The sequence below is a fragment of the Phyllobates terribilis genome, unplaced genomic scaffold (assembly GCF_046119375.1).
Source record: "Phyllobates terribilis strain yellow unplaced genomic scaffold, ASM4611937v1 Scaffold_4__5_contigs__length_816908805, whole genome shotgun sequence".
NCBI lineage: Eukaryota > Metazoa > Chordata > Amphibia > Anura > Dendrobatidae > Phyllobates > Phyllobates terribilis.
In genome coordinates, this window is record NW_027362764.1 from 112,276,071 (window position 1) to 112,300,508 (window position 24,438).

General features: G+C 48.0%; 1 protein-coding gene across 3 annotated transcripts in view; it reads right to left on the reverse strand.

Moving 5' to 3' along the window:
• The window catches only part of DNAJB6 (DnaJ heat shock protein family (Hsp40) member B6), a 115,464-nt gene that overhangs the window by 79,641 nt on the left and 11,385 nt on the right, over positions 1-24,438 (reverse strand). Inside the window, exon 2 of one of the 3 annotated variants that reach the window (XM_073677686.1) lies at positions 21,267-21,403. The exons of the other annotated variants lie outside the window; for them this stretch is intronic. The gene's annotated coding sequence lies outside the window, so the exon portion shown is untranslated. The remainder of the gene's footprint in view (positions 1-21,266; positions 21,404-24,438) is intronic. 3 annotated transcript variants of the gene reach the window in all.

Genomic DNA, 24,438 nt, shown 5'->3' on the forward strand with positions numbered 1-24,438 from the left:
GTAAATGAACTCTGTCAAATTCAAAGCATAATAACCCTATAATGTAGGTGAAAGTTATTATGCTTATATAGCGCCATTATAATCCACAGCACTTTACAGACATCACCACTGTCCCCATTGGGGCTCACAAGCTAAATCCCATATCAGTATGTCTTCGGAGTGTGGGAGGAAACCGGAGAACCCAGAGGAAACCCACACAAACACAGGAAGAACATACAAACTCCTTGCTAATGTCCTTGGTAGGATTTTAACCCAGGACCCCAGTAGTTAAAAGCAACACTGCTAACCACTGAGCCACACCAATTATTCCCAGAATCGCATTATTTATCAGAAACACAATGAATGCTTAATTATTCTTAGACTAAGCCCAACATAACATTCCTCCTTGCACCAGAGTCCTTTTTTAATCTCCCTCTGTCCTCCTGTGCATCCAGCTGTCCTATTCTTATCTGGAAACACTGAGGTTGCCCAAGTATAAGCAGGAGGAATCATGCAATGAGTGGGAAATGGAGGAGAACCCCCATATTAGCTTAGAACAGGCTTTCTGCTGTGCGAGACATATAATGACAGTGTGATCTCACTGCAAAGAGGAGTGTGAGTACTAACATTTCAGCATTCATCTAACCACAGTCAGAGCTGGGGAGGGGGATACAATAGAGCCTGGCCTCATTGCAAATACTTCAAGTAGCCCTCATCTCACAGTGCTGTCAGTTCTGCCCCCCCCCCCACTGACTGCCCTGAGATGAAAGCTGACGTATTAGTAATCATACTTAGCTTTGCTCTGGTCACTTCATAATTACACACAGCTTCGTAGTGAAATCAGTGAGAGTAGGCTCTCATTACAAGTCTCAAAAGGAAAAAGTCCGTTTTAAGTTACTGTGAGGGCATATTCATTTAAACTTACTGATAGCTGGGAGTCCGACTGTTGGGATTCAGCGTCCCAAACACCTGTCTCTGCAGCACCAAGTCTAGATCCAAGCTGAAGGGTGCATTTTCAACATCCACTCCAATCATGGTCTATGGAACATCCGAAAAAAAAGCTGAGAACAGCTATTTCAATTACACACAATGAGGCTGTGTGCCCACGATCAGGCCATAGCAGCGCTCTGGACGTAGCATATTTTTGCTGCGTCCAATCATGCAGGTAAATCCACATTTGTTCATGACAGGAAGTGGGAGGAGGCCTGACAGGAAGTGGTGGAGGCGGAGCCTGCCGTGTGCTGCAAGAGTTGTGCTGTGTGTGGAGAGAGCTCCTGGGAAGGGAGGAGAGCCAGGCGGAGGTGACCGAGCGGACCGGGAGGACCAGTAGGAGGCGACCGGAGGGACGAGCGCAAGAGAGCGCTGTGGCAGCGTGCAGTGCCGGCCAGCGGAGGGTGCCAGGTGGTGGTGATCAGGAGGACCGGTAAGAGGCGACTGGAGGGACAAGCGCGCTGTGATAGCGTGCAGCGTCCCTAGAGGAGGTGAGTGAGGGGCAGGAGGCCGTGATAAGCGGCCCTACTGAACCCAAGTGTGTACTGTACTGTATTGTAATTGTATTGTATTCCCTAGTCCATATTTAATTGATTACCCCCCCGTCCATATTTAAATTGATTCCCCTGAACACCCCCGTCCATATTTAACTGATCCCTCTGACCACATTAAATTGACCCCCCCGTCCTCATTTAATTGATCCCCGACCACCCCCCGTCCATATTAAAGTGATCCCCCTGACCACATTTAAATGATTGACCCCCCCAGCCCATAATTGATTGATCCCCCTTGTCCTATTTAATAGATTCCCCTTGTCCACTTTTACTCATCCCCAGTCCCTATCTATTTGCCTTATCCCCCACCATATTTAATTAACCCCTGTCCATAATTAATTGATTGATTCCCCAGACCACAATTATTTCCCCAGTCCATATTTATTGATATTATTGATCCCCAGTCCTTAGTTAATTGACCCACCGTCCATACCTATTTATTTGCTTTACCCCCCATCCTATTTAATTAAACCCCCTGTCCATAATTAATTGAATCCCTAGTCCACAATTATTTCCCCAGTCCATACTTATTGATCCCAGTCCATAGTTAATTGACACACCGTCCACACTTAATTAATCCACCTGACCCACTCAGCTGATCCCCCGTCCATACTTAATTGATACTTAATTGATCCCCCGTCCATACTTAACTGATCCCGCGCCGATATCTAATCGATACACTTGCACATCCCTAATTGATCCCCGTCCATACACCTATATATAAATAATTGTGTTTTGTACTTGTACATATATACTGACTGTATCCCCATATTTAGAATGACGTCCATGTTGGCCGGAGCCGTGCAGTGTACATCTTGCACAATGTATGCATTCCCTGAGCTACCGCTCAGGGATCCATACTGCTGCGAGAGATGTGAGCATATCGTGCACTTGGAAGCCCAAATCCTGGATCTAAGTGCTCAGATAGCGGTACTGAGGAGCATCGACAACATGGAACGGAGTTTGCTGCTCACCGAGCAGACACTCAATGGGTCAACACTGGGGGTGGAGCTTAGTGGGGAAGCGCAGGCTGAACAGGCAGGGAGCTGGGTAACGGTTAGAAGGGATAGAGGGAAGAAGTATAGGAAGGCTGGTTCAGAACCGGCATTATTGGAGCACGACAGATCCTCTGACCGCCGGGGGAGTGTATGCTCCAGTAATGAGGGGGAGGGGGGAAGTGTAGGGCAGGCTAGACAGGTCCTGGTAGTGGGTGACTCTATTATTAGGGGGACAGACAGGGCAATCTGTCACAAAGACCGGGATCGCCGAATGGTGTGCTGCCTCCCTGGCGCTCGAGTCCGGCACATCGCGGATCGGGTTGACAGGTTACTGGGTGGGGCTGGCGAAGACCCAGCAGTCATGGTCCTCATTGGCACCAATGACAAAGTGAGTGGTAGATGGAAGGTCCTTAAAAATGATTTCAGGGATCTAGGTAGGAAGCTTAGGGCAAGGACCTCCAAGGTAGTTTTCTCAGAAATACTACCAATCCCGCGAGCCACACAGGAGCGCCAACGGGAGGTTAGGGAGGTGAATAAGTGGCTAAAGAGTTGGTGCAAGGCAGAAGGGTTTGGGTTCATGGAGAACTGGGCCGACTTCGCTGTCGGCTACAGGCTCTACCGTAGGGACGGGCTGCACCTCAATGGGGAGGGTGCAGCGGTGCTGGGGAAGAAGATGGCTAATAGGTTGGAGGAGTTTTTAAACTAGAGACGGGGGGGGGGGGAAACCAAGGAAATAGGTGGGATGTGAGGCAAGCAAGGGGGAAGGGGAGAAGTGAATATAATGAGGGTGGAGAGGGGGGGTGGGGATAGTACAGTTAGATCGTTAGAGAAGAATAGGATGCTAAATAACCCCAAAGTTTTATCTTGCATGCTGACCAACGCAAGAAGCCTGACCAATAAGGCGGATGAGCTGCGGGCGCTTATATCGGAGGAGAGGTATGACATCGTAGGTATAACAGAGACTTGGCTAGACGATAGCTACGACTGGGCGGTAAATTTAACAGATTATAGTTTATTTAGAAGGGACCGGAAACAGGGGAAGGGCGGAGGAGTCTGCTTATATGTAAAGTCACGTCTAAAGCCCAGACTAAGGGAAGATATAGGAGAGGGAGAAGAGGGGGTCGAGTCCATGTGGGTAGAGATAGAGGGGGCAAAAAATAATAAAATATTACTGGGGGTCTGCTATAAGCCACCCAATATAACAGAGGAGAATGAAAAACTGCTATTAGGACAAATAGACAAAGTAGCAAAACATAATGAGGTGATTGTAATGGGGGACTTCAACTACCCAGATATTGACTGGGAAACAGAAACCTGTAGATCGCAGAAAGGAAAAAGGTTCTTGACAAATATCAAGGATAATTATCTCTCCCAACTAGTGCAGGAACCAACGAGAGGGAAGGCAGTGTTGGACTTAATATTGACTAATAGGCCTGATAGAATAACTGAGGTACAGATAGGGGGGCACCTAGGTAATAGCGATCATAATATTATCAATTTCAAAATGCCCTTCAGTAGGGTTATCAATAAGGGAACAACTAAAACATTAAACTTTAGGAGGGCGAAGTTTGATCAGCTGAAAGAAAACCTTCAACTTATAGACTGGGACAAAGTTCTTAATCAAGGAAATACGAATAGTAAATGGGAAACCTTCAAAAGAATTCTGAATACTCAGTGCGAGAGGTATATACCGTATGGGAATAAAAGGGCCAGAAATAAGAGGAAACCAATATGGTTGAATAAGAACGTAAAAGGGGCGTTAAATAGCAAAAAAGAGGCATTCAAGAGATTAAAACAGGAAAACAGCAAGGAGGCACTAATGTGTTACAAGGAAAAAACGAGAACCTGCAAAAAACAAATAAAAATAGCAAAGGAGGAAACAGAGAGACGTATTGCTAGGGAAAGTAGATCAAATCCCAAACTGTTCTTTACGTATATAAATAGTAAAAGGATTAAATCGAATAATATTGGACCGATAAAAAGTGATGAAGGCAAAATCATAGAGAAAGATGAGGATAAAGCTAATCTATTAAATAAATTTTTTTCGTCAACTTTCACAAAGGAAAAAGAACTAACAGGCGAAATGAGAAGTGACAAGCTTAATCCTCCACTAAGTATGACAAATCTAACCCAAGCTGGGGTACAGAAACGCCTCAGTAACATTAAAATAAACAAATCACCAGGACCTGATGGCATACAGCCACGGGTACTAAGGGAACTAAGTAATGTGATAGACAGACAGTTATATCTTATATTTAAGGACTCTGTTGAGACTGGGTCTGTACCACTTGATTGGCGACAGGCGAATGCAGTGCCAATATTCAAAAAGGGAGCGAAAAGTGACGCCGGAAACTATCGTCCGGTGAGTCTGACGTCCGTTGTGGGCAAAATTTTTGAAGGCTTTATTAATGAGGCAATCATGGAGCATCTTGACGCTAATAATCTATTAACCCCGAACCAACATGGATTCATGAGGAATCGCTCCTGCCAAACAAACCTGATTGACTTCTACGAGGAGGTTAGCTCTCGAGTAGATCAGGGGGAACCAGTGGATGTCGTGTATCTCGACTTCTCAAAAGCGTTCGATAGCGTGCCACATAATAGGTTGGTATACAAAATGAGAATGATGGGGCTGGGGGAAAATGTCTGCAAGTGGGTAGCTAACTGGCTAAAGGATAGAAGGCAGAGGGTGGTTATAAATGGAATATACTCAGATTGGGTAAGCGTCACTGTAGTGCCGGCGTCCCTGCCCTCTGCTAGGCAGGGACGCTGTTCCCCTCACCGCTCTGCTCCGTGCCCGGCGTCCCTCTCCCGCTCTGCTGGCAGCGCGCGCTCCTTCCCGGCCACTGTGCTTAGGGCGCGCGCGCGCGCCCTCCCTCCCTCTTAAAGGGGCCGCGCGCGCCGTCCTAAGGAGTCCCCGGCCAATGGCCGGAGGACTTTACCATATATAAGGCACCTCCTCCAAAATGGAGGTGCCCGAGCAATGTTGTTGCACCGTTCTACTCTGCTTCAGCCCTCAGGTCCCGTTGCCAGTTACCTGCCAGATTCCTGCCAGCTTGCTGTCCTAATCCTGCCTGATTTCCTGTTACCTGCCTGCCTGAGGTCCGACGGTCTGCCTTACAACTCCGGTCAGTCTGTCTAAGGACCAACTTGCCCGCTCACCTGGGAGCGCACATCAGCTACCTGCCTGCTTGCCTGAGGTCCGACGGTCTGCCTTACAACTCCGGTCAGTCTGTCTATGGACCAGCTTGCCCGCTCACCTGGGAGCGCTTCTCCGCTACCTGCCTGCTTGCCTGCCCGGGGGCTCCGCTGTCACTTGCTGTGACCACCAGCTATTCCAGACTCTTGCCCGCTCACCTGGGAGCGCTTCTCCGCTACCTGCCTGCTTGCCTGCCCGGAGGTTCCGCTGTCACGTGCTGGGACCACCAGCTATTCCAGAGACTCTTGCCCGCTCACCTGGGAGCGCTTCTCCGCTACCTGCCTGCTTGCCTACCTGGAGGCTCCGCCGTCACGTGCTGTGACCACCTGCTATTCCAGAGACTCTCGCTTGCTCACCTGGGAGCACACATCCTCCATCTGCCTTGCTAGCCTACCTGGAGGTTCAGCCATCACAGGTCGTACCTACCCTTTACCTAGAGACTGCCCCGGTCACTTGCCGTGACCTCCAGCCCGTTCTTCCAGAGACTGCCCTGATCACTTGCCGTGACCTCCTGCCCGTACACCCAGAGACTGTCCCGGTCACCTGCTGTGACTGCCTGCCTGGTCGCCACCCGCTCCCTTACAAGGACCGCTCCCTTGTATAGTAGCCCAGAGGTTCCGCCTCCCAGACCAGTTACAGTTTGCTCGGGCCATGGAACCCGGTGGCACCCAAGCTCCCTCGCTCTCGGACCTGTGTCATGAACTGTCCCGTCAAAGGTCCCAACAGGAGTCCATCCTGGGTCACCTGCGGAATGTCAATACTCGCCTGGACACTGACTGTTCCACCAACAACCTCCGCCAGTGCCATGTCTCGCAATCCGGCAGCTCCGCTGTCCACTAACACCATGATATCCTACCCCGGACCTCGGCTTTCTGCACCTCCTCGCTTCGGAGGCGACTCAGCCCAGGCTCGGGGCTTCATAAATCAGTGCACCCTGCACTTTGAACTATTGTCCCACCAGTTTAACTCCGACCGAGCCAAAATTGCATTCATCATGTCCCATCTCACCGGGGAGGCCCTGGCCTGGCTAAATCCTCTATGGGAGAGAGGAGACCCCCTGGTGTCCAACTTGCCTGCTTTTCTCACGGCCTTCCGGAAAGTCTTCGACGAACCCAGACGGAAGACCTCATCCGCATCATCGTTGCTACGCCTCCGTCAGGAAAGTCTCACCGTGGGCCAATATGCCATACGGTTCCGTACCCTTGCCTCGGAGCTGGCCTGGGATAACGACGCTCTGGTTTCCGTCTTCTGGGAGGGTCTGTCCGGCCGTATTAAAGATGAACTTGCCGGTCGGGACATTCCTACCACTCTCGATGACTTAATAACTCTTGCCACCCGGATTGACCTACGGTTCCAGGAGCGTGCCAGAGAGGTCACCCGTGAGAGGAGGTTACCACGTCTAGCTCCTACTTTTCAGAAACCCGTCACTCCTTCTGTCTCTAACCAGGTACACCCTCCTGAGCCTATGCAGGTCGACCAGACCAAGATGGTCAAGACCCGTCAGGACTTACGCCGTGCCGAGGGGACCTGCTTCTACTGTGGCAGTAAGGAGCACCGGATCCGTGCCTGCCCGGAGAGGTCGGGAAACGCCTGTGTCTAGGTTCGCTCAGAGAGGTCCACCTAGACAAGAATAAATCCTCTCCATCCCTGCTGTTGTCAGTTTCAATCGTCTAAGGGGAGAACCGTTATTTCGAACTAGCCCAACTGGACTCTGGAGCAGCCGGGAATCTTATTTCACAGTCCCTGGTAGAGAAATACCGCATCCCCACCAAACCTCTGGCTGTACCCTTGTCTGTTGCTGCCGTGGATGGGGGGCTCTTACCACGCCCCATCCAACTCATCACCGAATCCATTACTCTGCAGGTGGGAATGCTGCATTCTGAAAGTATCTCCTTCCATGTTCTGCCTGGACTCTCTCACGCCCTCTTCCTAGGCCTACCTTGGCTCCAGAAACATGCACCCGTTCTTGACTGGCAGACCGGAGAAGTCCTTCGCTGGGGACAGGGCTGCCATAAGACCTGTCTGGTTCCCGTTCATCCCGTCCGTCCTTCTCCTACCCCAGCTAATCTACCTGGACTTCCGATTCCTTATTGGTCTTATGCTGATGTCTTTAATAAAAAGGAGGCAGAGACACTACCCGCTCATAGACCATACGACTGCCCTATCGACCTGTTACCTGGTACTTCTCCTCCCCGTGGGCGTATTTATCCATTATCCGCTGCTGAGACCCGGTCGATGTCCGAATATATTGAGGAGAATCTGGCCAGGGGATTCATCCGGAAATCTACCTCCCCGGCGGGAGCAGGCTTCTTTTTCGTCAAAAAGAAGGACGGCTCTCTCCGTCCCTGTATAGACTATAGAGGCCTTAACCAGATCACGGTGAAGAATAAGTACCCCCTTCCGCTCATTCCGGAGTTATTTGATCGTCTGAGGGGGGCTAGAATCTTCACCAAACTGGACCTCCGTGGGGCGTACAACCTGGTTCGTATCCGTCAGGGGGATGAATGGAAGACGGCATTCAACACCCGGGACGGCCACTATGAATATCTGATAATGCCCTTTGGCCTCTGTAACGCTCCTGCCGTCTTTCAAGAGTTGGTCAATGACATCTTCCGGGACCTTCTCTACTCCTGCGTAGTGGTGTACCTGGACGACATCTTGGTCTTCTCTCCGGATCTCCAGACTCACCGGAGGGATGTTCGTCAGGTCCTGCTCAGGCTCAGGCAGAACCATCTCTACGCTAAATATGAGAAGTGCCTCTTTGAGCAGACCTCGCTTCCGTTTCTGGGCTACATTATCTCTCAGACCGGCCTACAAATGGATCCTGAGAAACTGTCTGCCATCGAGAAATGGCCCCGACCAGAGGGGTTGAAGGCTATTCAACGGTTCCTGGGCTTCGCCAACTATTACCGCCTCTTCATCCCGCACTTCTCTTCCCGGACTGCCCCAATTTCCGCGCTCACCCGTAAGGGTACTAATCCCAAAGAGTGGCCGCCCGAAGCAGAGGAGGCCTTTCTTTCCCTAAAACAGGCCTTCTCTTCCGCCCCGGTGCTGCATCGCCCGGACGGCAACAAGCAGTTCTTCCTGGAAGTTGACGCCTCCTCCTCTGGAGCCGGAGCGGTACTTACTCAAAAATCATCTTCCGGGAGAATGGTAACTTGTGGCTTCTTCTCCAAACTCTTCTCCTCTTCTGAGCGCAACTATTCCATAGGAGACCGAGAGTTATTGGCCATCAAGCTGGCGTTGGAGGAGTGGCGTTACCTACTCGAGGGGGCTCTTCATCCGGTAATAATTTACACTGACCACAAGAACTTGGCTTACCTCCAGCATGCCCAGAGACTTAACCCGCGCCAAGCCCGGTGGTCCTTGTTTTTTGCTCGCTTTGATTTTGTTCTTCATTTTTGCCCGGCTGACTAAAACGTCAAAGCAGACGCCTTGTCCCGATCCTTTCTGGTGTCCGATCTCGAGGAAGAACCTAAACATATCATCGATCCCGCCAGAGTAATGCAGGTGGCTCCCGTGAGTCTAAATCGTCTCCCTCCCGGTAAGACGTTTGTTTCAGTACCTGATCGGGAGAAGATCCTACACTGGGGCCATTAGTCTAAACTAGCTGGCCACGCCGGTCAGAAAAAGACCCTCCAGCTTATTGCCCGGCACTATTGGTGGCCTACCCTGCACAAGGACATAATAGACTTTGTTTCTGCCTGTGTGTCCTGCGCCCGCAACAAAGTCCCGAGACATCTGCCAGCCGGACGCCTCCTTCCGCTTCCTGTACCTGCTGCCCCCTGGCAGCATATAGCAATGGACTTTATAACAGATCTTCCCGTCTCTGCCGGTTGTACGGTCATTTGGGTGGTCGCTGACCGCTTTTCCAAGATGGCTCACTTTATTCCCCTGCCAGTCCTTCCGTCTGCACCCGAGCTGGCTAAAGACTTTATCCGCCACATCTTCCGTCTTCATGGCCTGCCCCTCCACATCGTGTCGGATCGTGGGGTACAGTTCACCTCACGTTTCTGGAGAGCCACTTGTAAACTACTAGACGTCACCCTGGACTTCTCTTCCGCTTACCACCCACAGTCCAATGGTCAAGTGGAGCGGATCAATCAGAACCTGACCAGTTACCTCCGGCACTTCGTTAATGCCCACCATTCTGACTGGGTGGATCTCCTACCATGGGCCGAGTTCTCTTATAATAATCACGAGAGCGAATCCTCCTCCAAATCCCCGTTTTTTGTAGTCTTTGGTCAGCATCCTCAGATTCCTTTTCCTGTCTCCACCTCTGTGGACAACCCGGCTGCGGAATCTCTCGTTAGCAAATTTTCCTCCATATGGGAGAGTACCCGGTCCGCACTCCTTCTGTCATCCGAGCGTATGAAAAGACACGCTGACAAAAAACGCCTGGATCCTCCACAATTTCGTCCAGAAGATAAAGTCTGGCTCTCATCTAAATATGTTCGACTCAAGATACCTTCTTACAAGTTAGGGCCTCGGTTCATCGGTCCTCTGGAGGTCATCAGTCAGATCAACCCGGTGGCCTATAAATTGAAACTCCCGGCCAACTTACGGATCCCTAACTCCTTCCATGTATCTCTCCTCAAACCCGTGGTGCTTAACTCTTTTTCCAAGTCTACAGGTACGCCTCCTGCTCCGGTTTCTGCTGAGGACGAGTTTGAGGTAGAGAACATTCTTGCCACCAAAAGGGTAAGAGGAAAGACCTTTTTTCTGGTAGATTGGAAGGGGTTTGGTCCTGAGGAGAGAACGTGGGAGCCCCGGGAGAACATCCATGCCCCTCTCATCCTAGCTAAATTTCTATCTGGCCTAAAAAAGGGGGGGCCTAAAGGGGGGGGGTACTGTAGTGCCGGCGTCCCTGCCCTCTGCTAGGCAGGGACGCTGTTCCCCTCACCGCTCTGCTCCGTGCCCGGCGTCCCTCTCCCGCTCTGCTGGCAGCGCACGCTCCTTCCCGGCCACTGTGCTTAGGGCGCGTGCGCGCGCCCTCCCTCCCTCTTAAAGGGGCCACGCGCGCCGTCCTAAGGAGTCCCCGGCCAATGGCCGGAGGACTTTACCATATATAAGGCACCTCCTCCAAAATGGAGGTGCCCGAGCAATGTTGTTGCACCGTTCTACTCTGCTTCAGCCCTCAGGTCCCGTTGCCAGTTACCTGCCAGATTCCTGTCCTAATCCTGCCTGATTTCCTGTTGCCTGCCTGAGGTCCGACGGTCTGCCTTACAACTCCGGTCAGTCTGTCTAAGGACCAACTTGCCCGCTCACCTGGGAGCGCACATCAGCTACCTGCCTGCTTGCCTGAGGTCCGACGGTCTGCCTTACAACTCCGGTCAGTCTGTCTATGGACCAGCTTGCCCGCTCACCTGGGAGCGCTTCTCCGCTACCTGCCTGCTTGCCTGCCCGGAGGCTCCGCTGTCACGTGCTGTGACCACCAGCTATTCCAGACTCTTGCCCGCTCACCTGGGAGCGCTTCTCCGCTACCTGCCTGCTTGCCTGCCCGGAGGTTCCGCTGTCACGTGCTGGGACCACCAGCTATTCCAGAGACTCTTGCCCGCTCACCTGGGAGCGCTTCTCCGCTACCTGCCTGCTTGCCTACCTGGAGGCTCCGCCGTCACATGCTGTGACCACCTGCTATTCCAGAGACTCTCGCTTGCTCACCTGGGAGCACACATCCTCCATCTGCCTTGCTAGCCTACCTGGAGGTTCAGCCATCACAGGTCGTACCTACCCTTTACCTAGAGACTGCCCCGGTCACTTGCCGTGACCTCCAGCCCGTTCTTCCAGAGACTGCCCCGGTCACTTGCCGTGACCTCCAGCCCGTTCTTCCAGAGACTGCCCTGATCACTTGCCGTGACCTCCTGCCCGTACACCCAGAGACTGTCCCGGTCACCTGCTGTGACTGCCTGCCTGGTCGCCACCCGCTCCCTTACAAGGACCGCTCCCTTGTATAGTAGCCCAGAGGTTCCGCCTCCCAGACCCGTTACAGTCACTAGTGGGGTACCACAGGGGTCTGTACTAGGCCCAATGTTATTTAATATCATTATTAACGACATAGTCAACTGGATAAATAGTAAAATATCAATATTTGCAGATGACACAAAGTTATGTAAAACAATTAATACAAAAGAGGATAGTGAAGACCTACAGAGGGATTTGGATAAGCTGGGTAGGTGGAGCATTAAATGGCAAATGAGGTTTAACGAGGAGAAATGTAAGGTCATACATATGGGAAGGAAAAATGGAAGTCACCAGTACTCACTGAATGGGAAATCATTGGGGAATTCAGAGATGGAGAAGGACTTGGGCATCTTGATTGATAGCAAACTAAATTGGAGTGCCCAAAGTCAGGCCGCTGCTATAAGGGCAAACAGGGTAATGGGATGTATCAGAAGAGGTATAGCTGGCAAAGGAGGAGAACATTGTTCTTCCACTGTACAAAGCACTGGTCAGACCACACTTGGAATACTGTGCTCAGTTATGGGCCCCAATATATAGAAAGGATATAAATGAGCTTGAAAAGGTACAAAGGAGGGCAACAAAATTAATAAAGGGAATGGAGGGACTGCAATACCCAGAGAGGTTGGCAAAACTAGGACTATTCAGCCTGGAAAAGAGAAGGTTGAGGGGGGACATAAATGTGTACAAATATGTTAGGGGACAGTATAGAGACCTTGCCCGGGATTTGTTCAAAAGGAGGGATATTACGGTAACAAGAGGGCACTCACTAAGACTGGAAGAGAAAAGGTTTCAGCACCAGCATAGGAAGGGGTTCTTTACGGTAAGAGCAGTGAGAATATGGAATTCACTGAGTGAGGAGACGGTAATGTCGGATTCACTAAACCAGTTCAAGCGGGGACTGGATGCTTTTCTAGATACCAGGCAGATTTCTGCATATACTTAAAAATAAAATAAAATAGTAGGTTGATACAGGGATTTATTCTGACTGCTGGTTTCAGAGTCGGGAGGGAATTTTTCCTCAGGTGAAGATTGGCTAAATCATTTGGGGTTTTTGCCCTCCTCTGGATCAACTTTAGCAATTACAGAACTAACAGGTCGAACTTGATGGACGCAAGTCTTTATTCGGCTTTACTAACTATGTAACTATGTAACACATGCGGATTTACCGCATCCAATACTTTCTATTGGGGAAATTTCTATTGCAAACTAGTGTCTCCGCAACAGAAATTGAATTTCTATGGCTCGTAAAGCCGTGCCGCCAGTGAGTTTACGCGGCGTCAAATAGAAGCACAATGGGCATGGGATTTCTATAAATCCATCCACTGTGCTTCTAATGTAGAACGCAGTGTTTTGGACGCAGCGCAGGTGAGCTTTGTCCAAAAACGCTGCTACTACGAATCGTGGGCACAGGCTTAATCAATGAGAGGAGAGTACAGTATACACACCTTAGTTCTACTCAAAATGGGGCGTGACAGAGCCCAATTCTCAGAATAAAGAGCCTGGTTTTTGGGATCACTGGGGGTCCCAACAGTCTGATCACCAGCAATCAGTAAGTGATCCCCTATCTTAAAGAAAATACCTTTTTAAGTTTCCCCAAGCCGCTTCACATTTCCCAGCTCAAAACTGCTCGTTATATAAAATTCTTACATCCCTCTACAATTGGGGACACTCAGATTAATGGATGACCTCTTCAGCAAGTGCCACCAGCTCATCTACATGAGGCAGGACTGTCCACATTTTAGTAATCCTCTATCCTATGATTCGAGGACCTTGGATTCTGGGAATACCCCTATAAAAGTTATTTAGACAAGTGTTTTAGTCTGTGTGGAGTCTGTTTTTTCCCATGCCTCGTACATGGTCACATTATATTCAAATTCACATGAATGAGTCCATGAAAGAGATGAACAGTACACGGATGGCATTATACAGCCACTTGGTTGGAAACTTTTTTTTTCCATGGGTACAAGGATTAATAAAATAAAATAGATATGATTGATGCATAGATACCAGACATGCAAAATGTAAACAAATGAAAAAAAAAAAAAGGGCATTTTTTTCTTAAAGGGAATCTGTCACCAGTTTTTTCTACCCCATCTGAGAACACCATATGGTAGAGACAGAGACCCTGATTCCAGTGATGTATCACTTACTGGAGCTGCTTGCTGTAGTTTTTATAAAACGGGGATTTCATCTGACGCATATTTAGGAGTCCTCTGAATGCGGAGCTCTGTATAACCCCACCCCCACCACTGATTGGCAGCTTTCTGCGCATGAACAGTGTACACAAAGCTGCCAATCAGTGGTGGGGGTGGGGTTATACAGAGCTCATCAATATGCTGGACACCTAGCAGTGGGTTTGCTAGTCCTCTAATGATAAAATCACGGTATTATCAAAACCCAGTAAGTGATACATCATTGGAATCAGGGTCTCTGTAATTTTCTACTCTCAGAGTAGATGTCAAAAACCTGGTGACAGATTCCCTTTAAGGGATGCACATCAGTCAAGCAAATAATAAGGCCCTACTCTGATAGTTCACCCTTATTATGACTGAAAAATAACGAGATCATAAAGAATGAAACTAAAAGAGCAGAAGTCACCGAGTGGGATCCTTGCAGTGCATTAGCCGCGCACCACCAGGGATGTGTATGGAAAGCTGAAGGTCATGTTATGAGAATTCCAGCTTCTCCCGCACACCCACATGCGCTATTTATATAGGCCTCAGCTCATCATAGTGGTGACACCAAACTGCAGATTTTGTTTATTACGGGATTTCCTCTCGGATCACAAGGATTACACCACCATATTAGATCATAAGAAACACTAGAAGTTGACACGGAAAAAAGTATTTGCACTAAACTGAAAAGTACCATTTTAAAGACAGCTTGATACAAAACAAAATCCCTACAGCTATTCTACACAGTGATCCTCGTAGGTGCAGTCCTGGCATAGATAGCCCAACCTGCTACTGGGTTTGAAGAAACTGAAATAAAACAAATCTCTTCATTTTGCAAAATGCTGCTTCTGGCTACCATGAGTCTGCGTGGTCGGCTCACATATGGCTGTAAGGAGAGGACAAGTGAACCCAACATATTGGGGCCTGGTCTGAACGAACAGCATCATTAGGTATACATGACGCTGTTAGCCAAGGTCCCGGGACCATCAGCAGGGCGCTAGAGTCTTGGTTCAACTCTCACTTAGAAGTTGGTATGTTCTCCCCGAGTATAGGTGGGCTTCCTCCAGTTTCCTCCCACACTCAAAAGTCCTACTGATAGGGAATTTACAGTGTGAGCCCCAATGGGGACAGTGATAATGTATGAAGCACTGCGAAATATGATACAACAACACTGGTGTACTTGCCTAGAAAAATCCATGTCTAGATAGCTGCATAAACCTTTGTCTAAAAGTTTCCTTGGCTGATTTTAATATAAGCATTTACGAGTTCAGCTCTTTAAATATAAAAGATTATATTTTGGATTTTCACATTAAGTACATCAGTCTCATCAGGTCTCAGATATACAGTTTGTTTTGTAATATCTGGGGACAGAACCACTTTAATGATCGTGGGCTAACAGACTGGACACTTAAAAACTAAAATCTTGCAATTGTCAAGTTTCCAACATCAGTCTCCAAAAGCGACGACATCTTAAAGAGGCAGCAGTGTGTGTATAATACCGCCACCACTATGTGGATCTAAGGACGAATCACTTTCATTTGTTTATATGTAGCAATCTGTTTTGTTTTGTTTTTTTAAAGATGACTACATCTCTTTTACAGAGCTCTACTTAATGGTACAAACATTACAATAAACAATTGTGCAGTTATTTTGTCCATGTGGACACATTTGCACATGTGGATTTAAAGGACAGATTGCTACATATAGACAAATGAAAAATTATATAAAATTTCCAGAAGAGACCATATTGGAGACAAACACTTCCCTCAGAGTCTGTATAGAGTACAGCAAGGTGTGTGTTTTATAGCAGCTGAAGTGACAGAAAGATCAAAGTCTACACTAGCATCAAGAGTGATGGATTACTGCTCCACCTACTAAAGGCAAGAAAGATTGGGGAGCTGGAAACAGAGCCTCATCTTTAGTGATATTCTGCCTTAGCTAGGCCTCCAGCAATCTCACCAATGGAAAGAAGTTGCCCAGCACTTTTTATTATCTCCTCCAATGTATTCACCCTGCGCCCATAAGACTTTTTGTAAATACCTTTGGTTGTCCTTCTTGACTGTGAGCAGCACTATGGGTGGCCGCTCATAGTCATCACGTGATCCCCGGATGCAGCCGGCTTTTTCTTCCGCTGATGTCACATCAAGTGAGGCGTGACATCAGTGCTGCGTTCCACAGTGGATGCTGGGCTGTGGGCGGGGTCACCCCACTCGTCACATCTAGCATCCCAGCATCCACCGCACGCTTTCCCTAACCTCATTCATTGGGAAAGCGCACAGTGGAGGCTGGGGAAACCTTGCCCACAGCCCATCACTCACCGTGGAACGCCCGGCTGCAGGCGGGGGAAGTGATGCCTGTGAGCGGCCAGTGATAGCGCCGCTCACAGGCAATACATACAACTAAAAGTAAGTACAAAAACACTTATGGGCACAGGGTGAATACATTGGGGAGATAATAAAAAGTATTGGACAACTCCTTTAAGCCTCTCATACCCTCCACTGAACCATCGTTTGGCTGACAGCTTTCTCACCCGACTGTCCCATCTCAGGCAAAGGCTCATCTCTAAAAGAACTACACTGCTCAAAAAAATAAATAAGTTATTTATGAAGTTCACAGGTCCATGGCTTCAGCTTCTGTTAAATGTATGTATGTGTCTTTGGCTTTCCCAGTATATGAACCTAATGAAAACAAATGGTCTCAAAAGAGCCTTTGGAGTCAGATCACTTTTGTTAGCTAAGCTACATAATAGATATACACTGCTCAAAAAAATAAAGGGAACACTTAAACAACCGAATATAACTCCAAGTCAATAACACTTCTGTGAAATCTACCTGTCCAGTTATGAAGCAACACTGATTGTGAATCAATTTCTCCTGCTGTTGTGCAAATGGAACAGACAACTTGTAGAAATGATAGGAAATTAGCAAGATACCCCCTATAAAGGAGTGGATCTGCAGGTGGTGACCACAGACCATTCTCTGTTCTCATCCTTTTTGCCTGTTGTTTTGGTCACTTCTTCATTTTGCCATTGCTCTCACCCTTAGAGGTTCAGTAGCATGAGGCGGTGTCTACAGTACAACCCACAGAAGTTGCTCAGGTAGTGCAGTTCATCCAGGATGGCACATCAGTGCGAACTGTGGCAAGAAGGGTAACTATCTGTCAGCACAGTGTCCAGAGCATGGAGCAGTTACCAGGAGATGTGGAGGGAGCCATAGGAGGGCAATAACCCAGCAGCAGGACCGCTACCTCCGCCTTTGTGCAAGGAGGAACAGGAGGAGCACTGCCAGAGCCCTGCAAAATGACCTCCAGCAGGCCACAAATGTGCCCGTGTCTGCACAAACGGTTAGAAACCGACTCCATGAGGGTGGTATACATTCACAGATGGGGTTGTGCTCACAGCCCAACACCGTGCAGGACGCTTGGCATTTACCACAGAACACCAGAATTGGCAAAGTCGCCACTGGCGCCCTGTGCTCTTCACAGATGAAAGCCGGTTCACACTGAGCACATGTGACAGACGTGACAGAGTCTGGAGACGCCGTGGAGAGCGATCTGCTGCCTGCAACAACCTTCAGCATGACCAGTTTGGCAGTGGGTCAGTAATGGTGTGGGGTGGCATTTCTTTGGAGGGCTGCACAGCCCTCCATGTGCTCGCCAGAGGTAGCCTGACTGCCATTAGGTAACGAGATGAGATCCTCAGACCCCTTGTGAGACCATATGCTGGTGCGGTTGGCCCTGGGTTCCTCCTAATGCAGGACAATGCCAGACCTCATGTGGCTGGAGTGTGTCAGCAGTTCCTGCAACATGAAAGCATTGAAGCTATGGACTGGCCCCCCCCATTCCCCAGACCTGAATCCAAGCACATCTGGGACATCATGTCTCGCTCCATCCACCAACGTCACGTTGCACCACAGACTGTCCAGGAGTTGGCGGATGCTTTAGTCCAGATCTGGGAGGAGATCCCACAGGAAACCATCCGCAACCTCATCAGGAGCATGCCCAGGCATTGTAGGGAGGTCATACAGGCACGTGGAGGCCACACACAATACTGAGCCTCATTTTGACTTGTTTTAAGGACATTACATCAAAGTTGGATCAGCCTGTAGTGTGTTTTTCCACTTTAATTTTGGGGGTGACTCCAAATCCAGGCCTCCCCATTGGTTAATAAATTTGATTTCCATTGATGATTTTTGGTGTTAGCACATTAAACTTTGTACAGAACAAACTATTCAATGAGTATTTCATTCATTCAGATCTAGTATGTGTTATTTGAGTGTTCCCTTTATTTTTTTGAGCAAAGTATATATAAATCCTTAACTCCCCCGATAATCTGTTGCGGGCCTCCCAAACACATTAAGACTCTCGGCCAAACCTGTCGATATCAGCTGATGTTAGATTAAAGCAGGGGTCGACAAAGTTGTTCAGAATCTAGGAGCCAGCCAAAAAATTTAGGAGCCAGAATTTTTTTTGTTGACAAACTGTACATATAGACCCCCTCACACACGGCGTCTCCCCGGGGAGCACGGCCTTTGTATGTACTTACACAGGTAGCGGGAGATGAGAACGGGCCCCCGGCCACAGCGATCCTTCACCCCAGGGCCGGCTCCAGGTTTTTCTGGGCCCCGGGCGAAAGAGTCTCAGTGGGCCCTTTTAACACATACACGATTCATGATGCACAGATACGGCGGAGAAATAAATAAATATATATATATATATATATATATATATATATATATATATATATATTTATTTATTTATTACACATGGCCCAGCCTGCCCCCTCATCCTTCACATACGCAGACATATGCGTGCGCACACACGGTACGCAGACATATGCGTGCGCACACACGGTACGCAGACATATGCGCGCGCGCACACACGGTACGCAGACATATGCGCGCACGCACACACGGTACGCAGACATATGCGCGCACGCACACACGGTACGCAGACATATGCGCGCGCGCACACACGGTACGCAGACATATGCGCGCGCGCACACACGGTACGCCGACATATGCGCGCGCGCACACACGGTACGCAGACATATGCGCGCGCGCGCACACACGGTACGCAGACATATGCGCGCGCGCGCACACACGGTACGCAGACATATGCGCGCGCGCACACACGGTACGCAGACATATGCGCGTGCGCACACACGGTACGCAGACATATGCGCGCGCGCACACACGGTACGCAGACATATGCGCGCGCGCACACACGGTACGCAGACATATGCGCGCGCGCACACACGGTACGCAGACATATGTACACATACAGACATACACATAGATAAAACAGACAAATATATATACACAGTCATATACACTGACATTCACATACATGCACTCACACAGACCCATTACTAATATTTTTAATATGGGGATTGGGGAAGCCTCACTCACCTGTCCCCGGTCCAGTGTCCTGTCCAGCAGCTCCTCGGGTATGGGGCAGTGCAGGGCCCCCGGCGTGTCACAGACTTCATGGCCCTGGAACATCAGAGGGGCCCACTTGCGGTCGGGTCCGGGCCCCTCCCGCCCATCTGTGCAGGACCTCCGCTCCGACGGTGTTTGATTGCCGGCACTCCCCCAGACATGGCCGCGCGCTGTGCGGCTGTGTCTGCTAGTAATGACGCGGCAGGAGTGACACACAAGCACAATTAAAGGTGCAGTGCCGTCGACCCTGCCGTGTCATTACTAGCAGACACAGCCGGACAGTGCGCGGCCATGTCTGGGGGAAGTGCCGGCAATCAAGCAGCGCCTGCGTCCCTGAACAGGTGCCGAGGAAGCGGCCAGGGCCCCGACAGTGATTGGGCGGGTGGGTGTGTGGGCCCGGCCCCGACAGTGAGTGGGCGGGTGGGTGTGTGGGCCCGGGCCCCGACAGTGAGTGGGCGGCTGGGCCCCTCTGATTTTCCAGGGCCCCGGCACTTGCCCGGGTACGCCGGGTGCTGACGCCGGCCCTGCTTCCCCCGTAACCCAACTCTCCCTGTCCAGGCCCGGAGCATAAGGGGGGCGGAGCAAAGTGGAGAAGGCGGCCTGAGCGATACTGTCCCTGCTTCCTCCGATTGGATGACTCCGTGCAGGAGGTGGGATTGGATTGAGAGTATTTTTTTTTCTTCTCAACTCCTCAAGCACCAGGCAACATTTTCTAGGCGCCAGACAACATTTTCTAGGCGCCACTGGCGACCAGGCGCCTGGGTTTGTCGAGCCCTGGATTAAAGATCCCCATGCACATTAGGCTATGTCATTTTCTGATTACAAATTGTTCCGTCATTATACATCAAAACACAAACTACTTCCATTAAGAAATCGCTCTCATATCGGAAGAGGCAGATGTATTTACTTTGAAAATCCTAACAAGAATAGCTGTATACATTTTTTTTTTTTTTTTTTTTTTGGGAACGTTTCTGTCTACTATTAAAATCAGCATTAAGAGTGCAGTTATAGCTAATTTGAGAACTATACTTGGAAAATTGTCAGAATGGCTCTTTAGGTCTAGGATATGTGTATTAAGGTATGCAGCATGTGTAGTGAAATCTAGTGACAGATCCGCTTTAAAGGCTTTTTTCATCCCAATGCTAATGACGCAAAACAATCACAATGTAGTAACAGACAATAAGTAACCCCTGCGCAGTCTGACAGTCATCCCCACTTTCACATGCATCATACTTCTTGTAAATTTACAAAAATATATAAAAGGTTTTGTTCACACTTCTGTTTGTGAACACATTCAGCACGTGCACAAGTCTGGATGCTCTTTTTTCAAACAGGATAGAAAAGCATGGCGCGCTTTATATTCTGTCTTGTCAAGACAGTATGGAGACTAAATGCATCCCTTATTTCTCACCACATGGACTAAATCTAAAGAATGGAAAGAGGGGGGCATATAGCGCAAATTCAGTACCCTACACCTACTCCGCAATCACAACAGGAGTTACTCAAACAGCCCCAGCAGATGCTACTGCTCCTCTCCATCAATAGTCCCCATTTCACAACAGAAGAGTATATCCTAAATGGTTTCCAAATTCAGAGAGCTCCCTGTTCCTGCACCAACTGATGCAAAAAAACAAAAAAAAAAAAAACAACAACAAAAATACAAACAGTTGTCCAACCACGGTAATGGTCCGAGTGCTCCTTTTGCCTGGAAAGAGATTTGTGACCACCTGTACCAGGTCAGAAAGCCGTCAGCACCAGGCTAAGAATTAAAACACGTCGGGCCGGAGTCACTATGCCATTTATGAAGTTTACAGGCTATAAATGTAGCATCGTAACTTGTTATTTCTATCAGCACATGATTTTATAATTGCGGTAACATTAATATAAGCAGTGTAACTGGTTTGAAAACAAGACTTGTATTAGGATGATGAAGTCAAACCTGCAAGACAATGAAGCAAACACTTTACACTTACTCCCCTGTATCACGGAGGCAGGTCATAGCAACCTTCTTGGGACTAGAAATACAGCAATTATTGTCCTCACGCATGTAATCATTTATACGATCCTAGGTGTGGCGTCTCACATTAGGTTTCCATGTAGAATCTTCCTGCTAGCCGTAAGAGATTAGAAGAGTCAGTGCGATAAGTCAACTTATCCTCTGGGCATTACTGAGCATGTGATGCAAATCTGCAAATACCCCACTATACAGTCAGCTCATCTTTAGCATTATTTAGCGCACTCACATACACTTAACACTTTTCCAGGGTTATGTAATCCAGCAGAATGACTGATGCAATAATAAGCAGCAGTTAGTAAGATACATTAGAACTAGAGAATTGGACAGACTTGGGTCAAAGGGAATCACATTAGTAGGATCAACCCCCCTAAGCCATCTATATGACATACAGGTCATAGAAAGTTGAATAAAATGATATCTGATGTCTTACTGCACAGAAATCCACACTTTCTTAACATGTAAATGAGCTGTTAAGATCTATGGGCAGGACATAGCTCTCCAGGAGAATCTACCTCCAGAGATTATTGTAAATGAAAGGGGGCATTACCAGTGTGAGACATGTAATGACTGACAGTCTGCTCCCGGATCTGTGTGTTTCACACTGGTAATTTTTCATTTAAAATAACCTCTGGAGGCAGATTCTCAGGGAGACCCGTCCCGTGTCCAGGTTCCTCTGGAATAAGACATCTGATCGCAGATATTAAGGTATCATTTTATTCAGCTTCCTATGACTTACATGCCCATATAGACGGCTTACGAGGGTTGATCCTACTGACAGATTCCCTTTAAGTTCACACAATGAGCAAAGATGCAGCATCTTACAGTTCCAGCAAAGTGTATGGGATTTATAGGAATCTTACACCTACAGGTTTTTGTTTTTTTTATGCAGCGCAAACTGACCTGCAGCGCGTTTGTGATATCCTTAACATGTCAACTTCTCATGTAGTTACTCTGAGCTATGTGTGTGGATTCTCCCTGCATAATTCATAAAAAAAAAAAATAAAAAAAAAAACCACAACACAACACACCACAAGCATTTCCGAAAAGGAAACGCACTAAAAACGCATGTAATCCACACAAGTTTTATCAAAACCAAATACCAGGAGTTATCAAACAACGCAATTGAATTTAGAACAGGAAATAAAGAGACAAAACCCGCAGCGAAAAAAAAAAAAATTATACATACAATTTTTTTTATTAACCATGCGCAAGAAACCTATATATTTACCCAAATAGGTGCAGAAAAGTGAAAAGCCACAAAACAATGTTAAAAGTTGGATCCATGGAATTCATATGAAAAACTGATGTCAGACTGAGGCCCAGAGTTCTATGATGGGACCTGTACTCGGCCCCAAAATCCAAATCTCTTCTCTACTAGACTGTCAGCCCAAGGACTGGGGGTCCCAAACTTCCCCTGTGAAAGGACATTGCTCTACCCACAGTCTATATAAGTAGTGATCGCACAAGCTTACTACCACTCACTAGAGACAGACCCCCATCCTATGAATCTGTGATAAAATGTTTATGTAGTCATTTAGGAACTTGAAACTCAAGCACGGAGATAAAGTCACAAACAGAACAAGTAGAAATAAATGAAAGATTCTCCAAACACTTTACTAGATGCTTCAAGCCCTTTGACAGCTGACTTCAATGCCTAAATATGGGCTGCTGATAACATTTACAAGCCACTTACCCCAAGGAAACTGCAAAAGGTTTTAGAAGCTTTAAAACAAAAAAAAACACAGCAGTTAATAAACAACTAATAGAAAGGCAAATGAGAAAAAAATCCAAACTTTCCACACTCAAGCACTAGGGCCAAGTCACACAACTGCAGCTGCAACTTCTCGTCAGTATTATGCCTGCAATTCTCATCTCGATCACAGGGCTCGTGACCTGAAACAAAAGCACCATAGGCACATGCCATGTTTGTTAGGGTCCTGAGACCTGTGGTGGGGGTAGCAATCACAACCATAATATGTCCTGAACGCAGGAGGCAAAAATCTGATTTCTAAGTACACTGGGTGTAGGGCAGTTGGGACCAGCAACAGCGCAGAGTACAAAAGAAGTCGTGGGAACGCAATAGCAGCCATATTAAATAGAGAATAGCAGATCCTGACAAAGAACGGAGGGGTACATGCCTTATATTCGTCACAAACAATAACGAAAGGAGAAACACGGCTGACCGAACCCTCGCGGCTGAGGAGGGATATTCATAGAAAGCTATTTTAACAGTGCTAGACAGTCCAAGCCAAGATAGAGTGTCATTAACCTGAGGACATGATAAACAGACTGAAACGTCACGCACTTCGCATCTAAATCAGCTCATTGGATTTCATGGTTTACAGGCCAATACAATCAACGGCAACAAGCAATCAATCCTACCAATAACCACAGAATCCCAGAAGACTACACGCTGCATACTGCATGATCTGAATGAGCAGCTCTCATTCTCTACAAGTCACAAAGCTGTGATCCACATATAATAAATCATTAGATTATAAAACCTGCCATATAAAAGGCAGCTGACAGCCAAACATCTTCACTCACTGCTCTATTAACAGGCCATTCTGATGAGCAGGTCTGACATTACCATGGGCTGTCCATTCAGGGTAGCCATAGTCAGGGACTAAAGGAGCAGTCAGATTAAAAACAGGCCATAGCCAGAGGTCCGATAATTGAAGCTTTTCTCCTCGTAGGTGGCAGGCCTTTTGAAAAGAACAAAGATATCTTAAATGACTTATACTAAGAATGTGAGTTATCTATCCTGTGAACTTGCTGATCACTGGTGCTCTGGACTAACCCCTCTGGAAAGCAATGATGGTCCTGCAAGCCTATAGACTACTGGACACAGTGTTGGGCTCTCCAGCAGTCCAATAGAAAGGACCATCAATCTAATCAGACTACTCCAGAGATCAGTGGGACCCCCAGCACCTAAAATGATTGCAAAATTTCATAAATAGCACTAAAATTTTACCTGCAAACTCATTTGGTAATGTAACTTATTACTATTAATGGAGTAGTTGGCCATAGCCACCAATAAGGTAATGATTTTATTTCATTAGTTGCTTGGGACAACTCTTTCATTATTACCGTATTTAGCACCAGAATTCCTAAACCTCCCCCGCTGT